We start from the raw sequence: 16,809 nt of genomic DNA on the forward strand, positions 1-16,809 counted from the left end.
TCACCTGTCTAAACTATTTAAACCAAATTAGGCTCGTTTCACTTGTTACCTTACTTGATACACATGTATTAGAGAAAAATATAGAAATATAGAACATTCCATTTTTTGTTCCTGGCAATTTCTGCAGTAGTAGAGTGTCTTAATTTTTACCACATAGATCTTTGGAGTGAGTCATGATACAGGGGGAATGTAAGATGGGAAGGGTTATCATTCTGCCTCCCACTTTCCAGAGACTGAGAAAAACATTATTGTATTTCATCTAGGTGTTGACCCCTGCTTTACTCCACTTTGAAATTAGGTTAACATCAGATACTGTTCTATTAAGTTGATAACTTTTAGATTTTAATCAATAATGTTGAAAATAGTCTTCACCTTTGAGCAAGGAGGCTTTTGTTTAGTCCTCAGTGTTATGAGTTTTATGTGTTGAAATATGAGAATTCTTTTATTAGAAGAATCATTAGTATATTAAAAGACCTAAAGTTAAGAACTGTATATTTTTTTTAAGTGCAGGAGACTGAAAATATTTTCCTGTATGTTACTAAAGTGCTTAGTGTTGAGAAATCGGCATTGTCTTTAAAAAAACATTATTTTTTTTAGAAATTTTCTATTTGAACCATATTAATATTTTACATGCTTTCCTTAAGAAGTTTATAACATATTAATTTAAAAAATTTTATTCTGCCAGTGTACTTATACTTACAAGAATTATGTTATCAGACTTATATCACTAATAGAGCTGGAGGAAATGTACACATTTACATACATGCACACGGTTTCACCTTAGAACTCTTTACTCAGTCTTCTTTTCCTTGAGTAATTTATAATGGTAGTCGCTGGAATTATCAATAGTTATGACCTATAATTTTTGATAGTATGGAGTAACCTGTGCTCCATTGCCCTATTAAGAGTAATCAGTAAACACTTGGTACTATTTCAGCTGATTCAAGCATCTGGGTCTTCAAGAGGTCTCCTACCAATGGTTGGGTGAGTGTTCATGGATATTTAGTGACCTCTCCATTTGAGGTGAATCTTGGCTTTCTTCCCAATCTTTGAAGGATTGCAAAGTTTTTAAATGAAAGATTCTTATTAGTATTTTTGCTTTAACTTCAGGTCGTATCTTTGTTAATTCCTTTATTTGTAGTCCAACATGATTTGCCAGGTTTAATTAAACATAAGGACTTTCCTACCCATTTACTTGGTTTTGATTTTGTTCTTTATTTTTTAATTTTCTTTGAATAAAATCATTTTAGAGGTTTCCAATATGGTCTGGATTAGGATAAGGCCAGAAGATAATAATAGTATCTTTAAGTGATGATAACATCTCTGTTTATTTAATTCCACTGTTAACCCTACTTGAAAATAAAAGGCATAAACATGTTTTTAAAGATAAGAAACACTTCTGAGCCTTTGGAGTAATAAATAAAATGTTGATAAAGCATATTGTTGGTGGAGCTTTTATTTGATTCCTGAAAATTTCCCAAACTCAGCCATTTTCAGGAATTCTGGATATTAGTAACATTAATGTTACTGATACTCAACAGATACTGATCTTTTGCTTAGTTTGAGGAATATATGCATGTTAATCATCTTGCCAAAACGTAAAGAAATCTTTTAATAGCTTTATTATAGCTTGTTTATTATTTTTCCTAACTGTGGTTTTAGGGACGAAGATAGTGATAAGTATAAACTGTTATTAAGAACCCACTACACAGGGTAATGAGATGGTTGATGTCATCAGTTATGATTGAGCACTGAAACCTTTTTATGCCTTAATCTCGTTTAATCTGAAAACAATGTTAAGAGATAGGTACTGTTATCATTTTAACAGGTAGAGACAGTGAAACACAGAGAAGTTAAGTAATGTGTCTTTTAGTCCTATTACAAACATTTGAATCCTCAGGAAGTTAAAAAAAAAAAAAAAAAAGAAAGTTAAAAAGTGTTCTGTGTGAGGAGCACCTAGATTCTTTTATGTACTAAGTAGGAAGACTTTCCTATTCTATACTTATTAGCCAGCTAGGATTAGAGCTATTTTAATTGAATTAGGCAGACTAGAGAGGACTATGAGAAATGCTATATTTCTTCTACACTTCAATTTTCCCTTTTATGAACCATGGACACTTTCAGCGATTAGTTTCCTTGTAGTGTTTAATAATAGATTGGAGGAAACTTAAATACTAAATAGTTTGGCAAATCCCCCATAATTAGAAGCTAGTCAAAAATACTTTTTCAGAGTTGAATAAATGGGGGGGGAGGGTATATTACTACAGAGATGAACTTTTAACTAGCTTTGAATATTATTCAGAAATTTTTCAAAATTTTTCAAAATAGAATTCCTTCCAGAGGTTTACCCTAAAATTGTCTATAGTGTTAAAATAGAATGAAAGCTCCATGAAAGCAGGCACTTTTTTTTTGTTAATTGCAGTATCCTCAGTATTTAGAACAATACTTATTACATCTGTCTTCAGGAAATACTTGTTGAACTTATGAATGCGTACTAATAAACTGTCCAGGTATCTTCCAGTTTCACTACCTATTCTAATATTACTACTTATTTGATTTGAAGAAAGAAATTAATTAGTATGTATATATAGTTTACCTTTCCCTACTCTGTACTTAAGTTTGTTACTGTGTATAGTTTGAGTATCAGTTTGTTTTGAAGTGTGTAGAAACAGCCATGTAGATATAAAATGCCTTTTCCAAAGTATCCCCATCAGATATAAACTAAATTATTTTTACTTTTTGCTTCGCATTCTCAGATTACCTGAAGCAGTGTAAGTCACCAGCTTATGATTCAGGAAGATGTCTCATCTTTTATTTTTAAATTAAAGAAGGTTACTTGACTAAATTGGAAAGATAGTAGTTGAATGAATCATACTGCTAAATATATGATAAAATGAAATCTTTCTTCATCAAAATACAATATGTTTCACCTGCTTTATCTTTTATCCACACACATATTAGCATTCATGCAACTACTATTCTGGTTTTTTTGTTTTCAGAGACCTTTCCTAATATATTTGATGCAGTTAGTTGAAAGCTGATATTAACCAACCCTTTCCCCTTAAATTAATTGGTAGCCAGGTTTTATATAAAGTCTTTCAGCCTTTTCTGAACTCAGATCCTTTTCCTTTTAAACTCTTAATTTTTAAATCTTATATCAAGAAATAAATATTAATATGGCTTGCTAAACAATTGGTTATGACTGTTAATAAAGCATTTGATTTCTTCTAAGAAATCTTTTAGATTGCTTTTCTCTAAATGCAGGCATCCATGAGTGACTGTGTAAATTTGACCTGATACATTCATGCCCAGAGTTTCTTACACAAATATGCCTTTGTGAGATCATTGTGGGTCATACATTGAATTTCTCCTATATGGGTTGCCATTTGGAACTTTCCGGAAACTGTGTATTAGTGCCATAAAATAACTCACATACTGTTATGGGCCACGTTCAAAGGTGTTTATGAAAATATTTTTCTTGTTTTGTCATAATCTGGAAGATATGAATGAAATTCTAAGAAAATACACTTAAAATTAGAACTGGATTTAAGATTTTTGCCTTCTGATAAAATCACTTTTCTACTTGCAATACCATCCATTACAGGAATTAAAGGCCAACTGTCAGGTCACTCATTATCATCTGCATTCTTATCTCCTTTTGTCTTTTTTATCCTCAGATTCGAGTCAGTTATCCCTTTACAAGCACCCATATTTCTACTTTGTCTTTTGAAACTTGTGGTCTTTAATCAGCAAAAATCTCCTGTGTCCTCAGGCTCTTCCTCTTAATGTTCCCTTTATTTTATTGTTGTCACTCAGATCTGCATATTCGTAAGAGATGCTTTTGTAGCCCTCCCCTTACTGGCTGTTTTTAATTTCTTGCTTTATGTAATATAGGATGATACCATTGGCAGGTAACCTCTAATATCTTTATAGCTGCTTTCCCATCATTTATTCACCCTCCTCACTCAAAACCCTGAGCTCCTTTGAAGCACATGACAGCAAACTATTCCATCTATATTATCATGTTGTGGACCTCTACCAACCTATTCACTTTATTCCTCCCAAATGTTATTCCCATCACAATTCTTAGTGACTTCAAATTCTATGTAGGTGATATATTCAACACTCTGGACACTCTGGACCTCTTCATTTCCAATGATCTTTTCCTCCATTCCCCTCCAGCTGTCTTTCTCCATGACCATTCCTAGACCTTTGCCGCCTCTCAAATCTAATTTCAGCCATCTCTTTCTGTGACTACAACTTCATTCCAGTACTCATCCTACTCCCCCATTTTTTTAACCTCATTACAATTTCCAGTCTATTGACCACACCAATTTTCAACTCTTCATTGTCTCCTCGACATGACTTCACTTCTCCTAGATGTGGCAGAAGTGAAGCTGCATAGCTCTGATAGTGTGCTTAATAATCACTGTGATCATCTTTCATATAAAAATCTTAACTCCGTTAATTCTCTCTTCCTGTGTCATATTTGCTTATTAGAACCTTATCTGTGTTTTAGTCCCATTCCTCATATATTACACACTTGCCCTGACCAGCTAAACTTGGCTAGAGTAAAACACCCAATTATGTTGACTTTATAAGTCTTGCCTAATCAGTTTCCTCTCTTTCAAGTAGTTATTTTCTCTTTTTCGTCAGCTCTCCAACAACTAAAAAGTTACTTTTTATTTTTGTAGCACAATTACATTCTAACATATATAATTTACTTCTTCCTTTATTTACTATGTATTGTCTTTCTTCTGCTGGAATATAAGCACCATGAAGAATTGGATTTTGTACTTCTGTTGACTAATATATCTCAAGCATCTGACACACAGATATTTAGTAAATATTTATTATCTGTACTTTTACTGTCTTCACTTCTCAATTCCCCTTTTCTTTTTAACCTGTCCCAATTAGACTTTCTTTCCTACTACTTCACTAATTGTTTTATCAGTTTCCTTGGTAATTCCATCTTGTATTATTCAGAGGGAAGCTATCAGTTCTCATCTTACTTAACCTTTCAGCATCGTTTGACAGAGTTGATCACTTCCTTATTCTGATTTCTAGGAAATTATATTCCAGATAATTTTTTCCATATACTGTAGTTTTATGAATGAGAAAATCTAGTGTAAAAATCACCTAAATTATAGGCCAGGCCTACCATATGAGCTTGCCTGTCTGTCTCATTTAATATGATCTATATTCTGTTTTAAAGAATTTCCTGGTCCCCATAGTACTTCAGAACCTCATTCTTTCTGAATTTCTCTTACTCACCAACATACAAGGAGTCTAGGATTCTAGTAGAGGGTTTTTTCAAATACCATACTTGTGAAATGTGATAAATTAGTTTGTAAATTGCCATCTTGCCATTTTTAGCTTACATAAATTTGAACTGTCAGTTACAGTTTACTATTTGCTGTTGGCTAGTTGTGCATAATCCACAACCTTCTCAGACTGTTTTATAAAGGTTATCAATTAATAATATTGATTTTTTAGTAATAACTAGTAGTTATCCCCTGCCTTTTCCATATGGATTTATATTTTGTGTGTGTGTGTGTGTGTGTGTGTGTGTGTGTGTGTGTGTGTGAGTTTTCCTCCTTAAAATGTTTTGAGTGAAGTCTTTAAACTGTTTCTATATTTAATGGAAGGGGCCAAAGCATAAGTTCACAATTGAACAGATAGGAATTCAAATCTGTCCCACCATATATTATGTGATTCTGACAAACTGCTAACCCTTTTTGTGACTTAAGTTTTCTCATCTGCAGAAGAGGCACAATAATTATAGATATTTATACTCTGTTGTCTGTCCTCATCCACCAAAAATGTAGTTTTGTTAAAATAGAAGATAATGGTTAAGGTTTTAATGTTTTAATCATGTGTGTTCAGTTGTAGCTTCTGGTGGAAAAAAGAATATGGGCTATGGAGTCAAACCTAAATGTGTTGCTTGCAGTTTTTTTCCATTAAATTAGCTATGATATTGGGCAAGTTATTTAACTTGGTGATACCATATCATTGTGAATTATATCATTAATATAATGTAGATGAAACATCTAGCTTAGTACCATATTATAATAGGCATTCAGTGAAAAGTAACTCCATGGTGGATTGCACTAATTTTTGTTGCTTTTGTTGTATGAGAAAGCTAGGCACTGGCATCTAAATGGCCTGCTCTTGTCATAGTAAGGCATAGTAGGTAAAATGTTGGGTTTTGGATTAGACCAAGAGTCTAGTCCTGGCTGATATATTCAGCCTTGTGTGACCTTGGGCAAACTTTTTAACTCTTTAAGACTTGTTTCCATTTCTATAGGATGGGAATAATTCTAGCTTTCTCAAGAGGATTATTGTGATGATTAGAAGAGTTAATGTATCCAAACCCACCAGGTTGTATGCATTAATTATGTGCAGTTTTTATATACCAGTTATACCTCAATAAGTTGAGGAGGAAGAGATAATGCATGTAAGCACTCAGTAATCTACAACTGCTGCTACTTTTATTTATTATCATTATCATCAATTACCTGGAATGACAATAAATCAACAAAGGGAGACCATTGAGAGTTTAGCTGCCACATTAAATCATCTGATTATTAAGAGTGTGGTCTTTAGGATTCCATGAATTAATAAGTAACATCAAGATGTAAGGTAGCATACAGTCTTAAAAGTGAGTAGTAATGCTTCAAAACTGTCAGCAGCAAATAGTATTCTTTGGATGTTTTGAGGGAGTAGAATTGTCCGCTAATAGGATACAAATTGCAAATTTGTATTGCAAATTACAGTATTGTGTTTGTTTTGTACAAATAAAAAGTCACTTTTGTGCATCAGTTTCTTAGTTAATAAAATGGAAAACTTTTCGCTAAGATGTGTTGGTATATATTGTTAGCCTATGTAACATTCAGGAAGTAAAACAAAACATAAAGAAATACTGGAAAAAATTATTTTGCAGACATTTATGTCAATCGACCACGTGGAACACTTTGAGGGAAAATTTCAGCATAGTTTGCAAAGTTGGCCAATTCTGGTAGCTATTTTTCTAATTCCTTCCATGTTCTGAACGCTCAGAGAACCAAAACTAATTTTAAAATATTAACTTAATAAAGTGAAAATCCTATATCAATATATTTGTGCAACGAAAGGACACATTTTCTGAAGCAAAATATAAAATATTTGGGGACTATTACGTTAGATTACTTTTTACTTCTTTAGATATGAGTAATTGAGAGTATACCTTTTTTTGAAGGGGGACATTGCAGGGAGGGACAGAGAGAATTTCAAGCAGGCTCCACACCTGGCACAGAGTCTGACGCAGGGCTAAGTCTCATGACCATGAGATCTTGAGCTGAGCTGAAATGAAGAGTTGGACATTTAACTGCTTAACTGACTAAGCCACTCAGGTGCCCCTTTAACTAGAAATGTTAAAATGCTTTCATGTGTATTTAAGAAAATTTATGTTTTATTTAAGCCAGTAAGGTATTAAAGTGGCTTGCCTAGAGTTACTTCTGTCGTGAACATACTAAATGAGGCTGCCAGTGTTTCTGATGAATAACTGGAACCACGATGCTAACCAAATATGCTAGCGAATCTGATCATATAACTCTAATTATCTGGTAGTGTTTGAACTCCAGAGCCTTTTGGGTATGCTATGGCCTACTGGCTCTTTGCAATTTTCTTTGCAATTACCTCATTCCTTCAACTTAAAACAATCTAGAGTTCTACAAACCATCTGTGAGCCCATATTAGATGCTAATTTTTTGTGTGTGTGAGTCTTTATCCATATTTGTTTTCCTAAAAACATACTTATTGTTCTGACAATACTGATTGAGGTTGTTTCTAAAAGAAATACCCTCTCTTTAGTGGAGTAGTGCTCAGTGCTTACCTAGACTAGGTATGTTTATGTAGCTCTGACATCCTCATTTCTTATAGTTATTGGAGTTCAGAGTTGCAGGCCTCACATGTCTATAAGGTATAGAGATAAAACTGTGGTGGACTATTAATAGTGTTCCATCATTATTGCTGAGTATTTTGTTAGAGCAAAAAAAATAATTATCATTATATAGCAGTGCTATAGAACAGAGCTTTCTAAAATCATTTCTGCATGAAGACGGGTTAAATAAGATGATCCACTGGAGTACAGGAATTCTATTTACATCAATATATGTACTTAATGAAATGAAACTTCTGCAATAAAAGGAACCAAAGATCCTTGGAGAAGTGGTTGCTTCCATTGCTGGGACTGAGAAAATATAAAATGAGTTTGGAACATTTTGTGGTACCAGAAAGTAAAAAAGTGCTCAGAAGAGGATAGGAATATATTGGGTGGGACACAGGAGGCAACCTGAAAGAGTTTGGAGGCCAAAACTGGAACAATTTGAGCAAAAAGATAAATAACAATATAATTCATAGAAATTCAGCAGACACCAACTTGACCCAGGCGATCAAGGGTTAATATCACCAGTAACAAAACATATCGAGTCTTAATGGTGCACTGATCTGATGCACTGAAAAAGGCACACTACTTCTGTCGTAGATTGCCAAAAATGCATAACTTGGAATTAATCATGAAAAAGCTTCACATATATTAAGGAACGTTCTTCCAAATAACTGACCAGAACTCCTCCAAGATGCCAGGATCATGAAAGACAAGGGAAGACTAGGGAACTTTAACTGATTAGAGCAAACAACTAAGTGCATTGTGGAATCTTGGATTGGATTCTGGAACAGAGGAAGAATGTTAGTGGAAAACTGATGAATTCAAATACAGTCTATGGTTTAGTTAATAGTATTATGCCAATGTTAATTTCTAGGTATTGCTAGTTGGTTATATAGGATGTTAACATTAGGAAAGAGGTGAAAGAAGAATATATAGGAACTCTGTGTGTACTGCTTTTGAAACTTATGTAGTCTAAAGTTACTTCAAAATTTAAAGTATTTTTAAAAGCATAATAAAAATAAAAGTTAATATTTACTATCTTTGACATATGGACTGACAGTGGCACCCTTACTTGGTCTTTATATCAGAAGACTCTTGTCATATAAGGGTGACCTAGTATCCTGGGAGAGAAGAGTGAGAGTCCAGTTTCTCATCCAAGGAGGAGTTGAAAATGGCGCCCTCATTCTTCGGTTTGCATTTTGAGTGATATATTTCAGTGCGTTGTGATATATTATAGTTTATATAGCCTAGCTAAATGAATTTATATACTCTGCTATGTAGTTTTATCTGAATTAAGTCAAAAAACAGATACGTGGCCTTACAATATTCTATCATTGATGAACCTTCCTCCAAGTATATGCTGTCCTTTGAGATGCTTAGCTCAGAATAAGAATGCTACTGTGTAATTTATAAATAGTATACATTAAAAAAATTTTTTTTTTAATATTTATTTATTTTTGAGAGAGAGAAAGTAGAGTGCAAGAGAGTGTGAGCCGGGAAGGGGCAGAGAGAGAAGGAGACACAGAATCTGAAGCAGGCTCCAAGCTCTGAGCTGTCAGCACAGAGCCTGACATGGGGCTTGAACCCATGAACTGTGAGATCATGACCTGAGCCAAAGTCGGATGCCTAACCAACTGAGCCACCCAGGCACCCCATAAAAAATATACATATTTTAAAGGTGCATTCTCAGTTTTGTTAATTGGTGAAGTTAAACGTTCAACAAAATTTGAAAACTCTGCTCTGAAGATACATTTTAGAGATTGATTATTCCCAAATCCAGAATTGGTGGGCTGATTTACAAGAATATTTAATAGCTAGAAGATCTAATAGGGAAAGTTGTAGTCACAGGGGAGTTGGACTTCTGTTTTAAGAAGGCTAGGAGGTTCACAAATACGGTGGTCAGTTCATGGTGTTAAAGATGCAAAAATACTGGGAGCAGATGGATAGGGAGAGGCAAAATGATTTAGGACTAAAAGGTGATATCATGTCCGTATCCTTTTTAAAAAAAAATTTTTTTTAATGTTTATTTTTCAGAGAGAGAGAGAGAGAGAGAGAGTTAGAGCATAAGTGGGGGAGGGGCAGAGAGAGAGAGAGAGAGACAGAATCCAAAGCAGGTTCCAGGCTCTGAACTGTCAGCACAGAGCCTGAGACAGGACTTGAACCCACGAAACAGGAGATCATGACCTGAGCTGAACGAAGTCAGACACTCAACCAGCGTTGACTGAGCCACCCAGTAGCTACATTAAGCTGTGTGGTAGGCCATGGCTTTTACTAAAATCTCAAGTGGGCTGTTAGAAATGAAACTTGCAAGTGTAAGTGGGGTGCAGCAAGAGTTTCCTTTTATGATAATGATGTGGATTCTTAAAATCAGATGGTTCTATCCTCCTTCCTACCTACCCCACCGCCTAAAAACCCTAAAATGTTATGAGGGAAAGATCATATGGTTCTATGTCTCTGTGTTCCTCTGATCTGGTGGATTCCTCATTCTGCATGGACGATTGAGACCATTAAATCTGTGGAATAAAAACAAGCTTCAGGAAACCCAGGTCTATTCATTTCATCTTTTGATTTTGTTTTTATCTTTTATAATGCATGTTTAGTAGAGACACAGTAAACCAAATTGAAAGCAGTTTAAACACATAGTGTTTAATGTTTAAGTCTTTATTCTTGGGGTACCTGGGTGGCTCAGTCAGTTAAGCATCTGACTTTGGCTCAGGTCATGATCTCAGGATTTGTGAGTTTGAGCCCCGCATCGGGCTCTCTGTTGTCAGCACAGAGCCAGTTTTGGATCCTCTGTCCCCATCTTTCTTTGCCTCTCCCCTGCTTTCTCACTCCCCAAAATAAATATTCTTTATTCTTCTTTTCTTTCCTCCTCTGAGCCAACTAGCTTATAAGACTTGGCGAAAAAAGAAAAAAAACCATTTTTCCTCTAATAATTTCCTTAAGTGACTGTTCAGTAGCCTTTTGTGTAAGGTGTGTGAGAGTAAAGGAATATTCTCTCCTTATTTTTCTATCTCCTGTAAATTAAAAAAAAAAAAAAAACAAACAGATCATCTTATCACCAAATTGTTCATGCAGTCCTTACTCCCTTTAAAGAGTGAAGAGTCATTTATTTATGAAATTTATTGAATTACCTTGTGTGTGGGACCATGGTAGATCACTGAAAAGGTAAATGAGTAAGACACGGTGCTCAGTCTCAAGGAGGACACTGGCATGTTGTAATGGGGTAAGTGGAGATAAAATAGAGTAGTTCATGTGCTCTTGGCTCACATGTCATCTTTAACCTCTTGTACTCTACTCAGGGATACTGAGGTGGAAGATCAAATGAATCTCAAGATACTCCTCCAAGAATATATATTCTTTACATTGTGTCCTTCCATATTGGATTGCTAACACCTAGTGAGCAGAAAATATGTGTTCTTTCTCACGATCTCTTTTATTACCCTGTGCCAAATGATCTTAGTTATTAGTCTTGATAATTGATTTTTAATAACTTCTAACAAAGAAAGATGATCTTCGGTTAAAATATGGCTCTGTGCCTCTGTAGCTATTCCATTATTCTCTAGATAGTGTTTTTTTTTAATAGTTTTTAATAGTAATTTATTTGAATTTTGTTTAGAGTCTCATTCCACATAAAATAAAAGATAATAAAGTAAAAAAAGCAATATTTGGGAGGGTCTTTTATGGCTCAAAATCAATAGACACGAAAGAGCAATAGTATTAGTCTTGCTAGTTGAGCATTAAGCCTCACTCCTCAGTTTACCTTTCTGTTTGTAAATGAATATTAGATACTCTACATGACCTGTCCAGATCATGTCCAGAAAAAATACATTTAAATCCTATAGTAGGCCCCATAGTAGTCCTTATCAAACTTTACTGTCTTAGAATAGTTTTTACAACCTTATTTTAGCTACACTCTATTGTAAAGTATTAGATTTTCTTTGATAGGGAGTCTGCTTTTTAATAATTTCACTTTGCTGGTTGTTTCTATTTGTCTTCTGTGTGTTCTCAGGAATGCCCCAGCTTTAACAGATCTAAAGCCTTGTTTGAAAAATGAATGAGTGAATGAATGATGAATGAATGAATGAATAAAAGCTTGTCTAGAGGGGTGCCTGGCTGGCTTAGTCACTAAAGCATGTGACTCTTGTTCTTGGGGTTGTGAGTTCGAGCCCCATGTCAGGCCTAGAGATTCCTTTAAAAAAAAATAAATAAAAGCTTATCTGGAGATGTTGGTATTTCTCTGGGTGCCACATTAGAGAGTTCTACAAGTGGTTATATTTACAAACACTTGTGCCATTCCCAGCCATAATTCTTCCACAGCAGCCTCTGGACAGTGACTTCTAAGCTCTGTTGTACGTGGCTATGGAGGAATAAGGTATTACCTAAACAAGTACTTTATTGGGTTAGAGATTGATACTACTTAATAGCAAGTACCATAGCTGCTGAGAGGCAGAAAAAAAAGCAACCTATCATGAGAAATGAGTCAGCATTCCAAATAATTTCTCATCAATTTTTTACTACAATACAGACTATTATGTCAAGAAATATGAGCATTAAGATAATGTACCTAGAATAGCTTGTGTGACTGCATCCCTATAAGAAGAAAATGGTTTACCCCTCCTGTTCAGTATCATAATGAAATGTTTCATATCCCTAGGGTAGCAGTTAGGCCAGCTGAAAAGACTTATGACATTATTATTCATCTGTTCTGACCCTGGCTTGCATGATAGAATTTATCAGTAGATTTTGTGAGAAACGGAAGCTGGATGAAGCAGGATGGGAGTGGATTGTCTGGTACATAGAATGATTATTGTATTGGCAGTCTGTGGTTATGGTGGTTTATCAGGTGATTCCTAATGGGGATATATATTTTAAAATTAGTTTAAATACAGTTATGATTTATTTTACTCAAAATATTCAGAAACCTCCGAACCTTTTCTACCTTACTTTGCTTAACATACCATTCTCTGATCTTTCTTATTCTACTTCACAATTGTAAGAAATGAAGCAGAAGCTGTGGGTACAAGATTTTTTCGCTGCACGTTAAAAATAGCATTTGCTATTTTGCTACTATAATTTCCATGATACCATCTCATCAAGGTTTTATGTCTCTTTAATTTTACTTCCTAACTCAGAGGTTCTTAACCTGGGATACTCCTCTAAAAGTTCATGGATAAGATTTCATGAAAAAAAAAAAATGACGTCTTTATTTTCACTAACTCCTACCTGAAATTAAATATTTCCTTCAAATATAAATGTTGACAACAAACAACAGTAGTAGTAATAATACCTGTTCCAGGAATTAAAATAATAGCTATTTTGTGTCATATAAATTATTGTTTATAATTCTCACTACTTTGAAATTATGGTAGATATTAGATTTACTACTAAATCTTATATTTTAATGTATTAAGAAAAACATATATAACAATATTTCAATGTAAACATTTTTTGACAGTTATAATTTCATTATAGTTGGTTTTTTTTATAATCTTATATATTTGTGCTTTAAAAAATTTTTTTTAACATTTATTTATTTTTGAGAGAAAGAGACAGAACATGAGGGGGAGAGGGACTGAGAGAGGGGGAGACACAGAATTGGAAGCAGGCTCCAGGCTTTGAGCTGTCAGCACAGAGCCGGCTGTGGGTCTCGAACTTACAAACCGTGAGATCATGACCTGAGCTGAAGTCAGTCAACTGACTGAGCCACCCAGGTGCCCCTATATTTGTGCTTTTAAAACATGATTGAGAAGGATCCCGTAATTGTTCCTTTTTTTTTTTTTTTTTTAAATTACATTTGAGAACCAGAGTGTGAGTGGAGGAGGGGCAGAGACAGCCCGACAGAGGATCCAAAGCAGGCTCCGCTTTGTCCCATGCAGGGCTGGCCTCATGCAGGGCCGAACTCAGGAACTGTAAGATCATGACCTGAGCCGAAGTCGGAGGCTCAAATGACTGAGCCACCCAGGCTCCCCGAGGATCCCATAGTTTTGACCACATTGCTGAAGGAATCCTTGAAAAAAAAAAAAAAAAAAGAGTTAAGAATTGTCTCCCTTACTCTTTGATCTTCATGCTGTCCTTCGAATGTTACACCTTAAAGACTGTGTCCTTATAATTTATATATTCACACATATGTATATTTATAAGCCTATACATATCTCTTTTTTACCCTTCCATATCTCATCCCCTTTTCCAGTGTCACATTTAACCTCTGTTTAGATGAGCCATAGCCCCTGTCTAGCTTCCATGCTATTTTCTAGACATTGTCATGTATATATTTGGGAAGAATTTTAAGTTCAGTGAATCTAAACTAATATTCCTTGTTAAACCTTCTATTTTTCCTATGTTTCCCATTTTTAGTGCCATTGACACCTTCCCAGTCACTCAGGATTAAAGTGCAAGAATCATTTTTGATTCTTTGTTCTTTCTTATTACCTCATCTGAAAGGAGTTATTAATAAGTAGCTAGGGATTCTTAATAAGGCTGCTATGAATGTTACTGTTATACTGTTTGAAGAGCTGTTTTATTTCTCTTGGGAAAATACACAGGAGTAGAATTGCTAGATCATAATGTCATGTATATTTTAAAATACATTGAAAACTTTTTTTTTTTAACGTTTATTTATTTTTGAGACAGAGAGAGACACAGCATGAACAGGGGAGGGTCAGAGAGAGGGAGACACAGAATCTGAAACAGGCTCCAGGCTCTGAGCTGTCAGCACAGAGCCCGATGCAGGGCTTTAACTCATGGACCGCGAGATCAAGACCTGAGCCGAAGTCGGCCGCTTAACAGACTGAGCCACCCAGGTGTCCCAAAATACATTGAAAACTTTTATGCCATTCTCCAAAATTAGTCAGTTTACAGACTCAGAAATGCATAAGAATTCTAGTTACTCCAGATCCCTGTTAGCAATGATTGTTACCAGTCTTTGTAACTAGCTAATCTAGTAGGTGTGAAATGGTATCTCATTTTGTTTTAAATCGCATTTCCCTGATAACTATGAGTTATCAGGGAATGATGTTGAGTGCCTTTTCAAGTTCTTATAGGCAGTTTGTATATTTTCTTTTGTTAAAAGATCTATTTAAGTCATTTGCCCATTTTTTGTTTGGGTTATTTACTCTCTATTATTGATTTGTACATATTCTTAAACATTCTGGATACAAGTCATTTATCAGGTCATTAGTAATGTCTTGTGTTTGACTAGTGCTTTAACCTTGTTGAAGTGCCTTTGTATCTACTAATCCATCCAGCCTTGTGAGGTTGAAGACATAGTTTTAATCTTCCATGTGGGAGCTAAAGAAACTAGACAGATGAAAGTAAGCTTAAGACTAAGAAAATAAAAAGGGGAATCTCTGAAAAGTTGAGAGAGGCTTAGCAACTTTACTTATTTCAGGTGGGCTATACCATCTATCGTGCATTTTAAATGTTTTGTGTAATAAATTAAGCCTTAAACACATTTATGAAATGAAATGAAATTATTATATTTACAGTGTCATTATTAGGTGTATAAAAAGTATTAATTTGTAATATCCAGTATTGTTTTGTAATTTCTAGGGATGGAAATTTGAAGTTTTAAGATGAAAGCCTGTTTTTTAGTCCTGTCATATAAAAATATATAACCTCATTTGAAGATGATATTAAAATTTTAATGTGTGGCAAATTTGTAAATGTGAAACCCAGGTCAGAGGACTCTCCTGGCTGCTTCTATGCTTTATTATAAGACTAGACCAGACTTTGTTTCACTTTGTCAGTCTTTAGTTCTTTTTCTTATTTGAGAAGTATATAGCTAGGCTTATCAATGGATAAATTGAAAATTAATATAGCAACCTAGAAATTTCCTTTTTATATGTCTTAGCTATACCTTTTAATGGAGTGGGCAAGAGTGTGTGCTGCTGTTTGTCCTCTGGTCTTATAAGTGTAATACTTGTTAATATCTTTTCCTGGAGAATGATTAGGAAAGGGAGGGGAAATCTAAGTCTGTGAGGTTTTCCCATTTATTGCTTCTATCGCAAGAGATTTTAGCTAAAGCAAGGATGAAATCATTAATGAAAATCAGGTGTTGGTTTTTTTTTTAATCTGAGAGATTTGGTTAACCATGTTCTTAAATTCTCTTACAAATTCTTAAACGGTTAGATATATTAATACTAATCTTTATATTGAGTAATTATCTTTTCTTGATAATACAGTGCAGTGATGCCAGAAGATAACATTCCATTGTTAATAGATGCTCCTTTTTAAATATTTTTTCCTAGTTGTTTGGTATAGTATGGATGCTAGAGCTTGTTGAAGTATATGTAGTAGTGGAAGTGTGTTACAACATGCTAGGAAAACAGTTGCAGTAGAGTGTTGGGAAAATTTGAAAAACTTTAAAATGATTAGAATATTATCCCACAGCATTGTTAATTTGGCATTAAGAAATACATGTGAGGAATAGAGACCCAACCTAAAACAAGGATGAATACCTCTGAATTGTTTAAGGAGATTGAAAGGGTATCACATATTTAGAAATTGTTTAACCCTATATGTAAATTATATATGATTATAAAATTTATATAATGAATTATGAGATTATTATAAAATAATGTAAATTGACCCATGCATACTGAGCATGTTGATTTATAACATATTTGTTCAGTTTAATCTACTTAATGTATTGTCTATACTTCTGCACATGGTAATTAGGAACCTTCTATAATATTGCATGTGAAGGGAGGTTTGGAGTTGAGGGGAAACTACAGTCTTCTTCTCTAATTAAACTAAATATTACCCTAAGAATAATAGAGACATTTCGGTGACTATAACTCCTGAGACTTGGTGGGATAGAATTAGAAACACGTGCACAAAAAGGAAAGGGATGGATTTTTTTCTTCCCCATCTTCTTATAA

General features: G+C 34.3%; 1 protein-coding gene across 13 annotated transcripts in view; it reads left to right on the forward strand.

Moving 5' to 3' along the window:
- Positions 1-16,809, forward strand: part of LCORL (ligand dependent nuclear receptor corepressor like) — a 167,673-nt gene that overhangs the window by 65,416 nt on the left and 85,448 nt on the right. The window contains exon 1 of one of the 13 annotated variants that reach the window (XM_053901658.1): positions 942-984. The exons of the other annotated variants lie outside the window; for them this stretch is intronic. The gene's annotated coding sequence lies outside the window, so the exon portion shown is untranslated. Of the gene's footprint in view, positions 1-941; positions 985-16,809 lie in introns of those variants that run through there. 13 annotated transcript variants of the gene reach the window in all.

This window comes from Panthera pardus, unplaced genomic scaffold (genome assembly GCF_024362965.1).
Source record: "Panthera pardus isolate Hobbes unplaced genomic scaffold, ASM2436296v1 HiC_scaffold_13, whole genome shotgun sequence".
In the NCBI taxonomy this organism is placed as follows: Eukaryota; Metazoa; Chordata; class Mammalia; order Carnivora; family Felidae; genus Panthera; species Panthera pardus.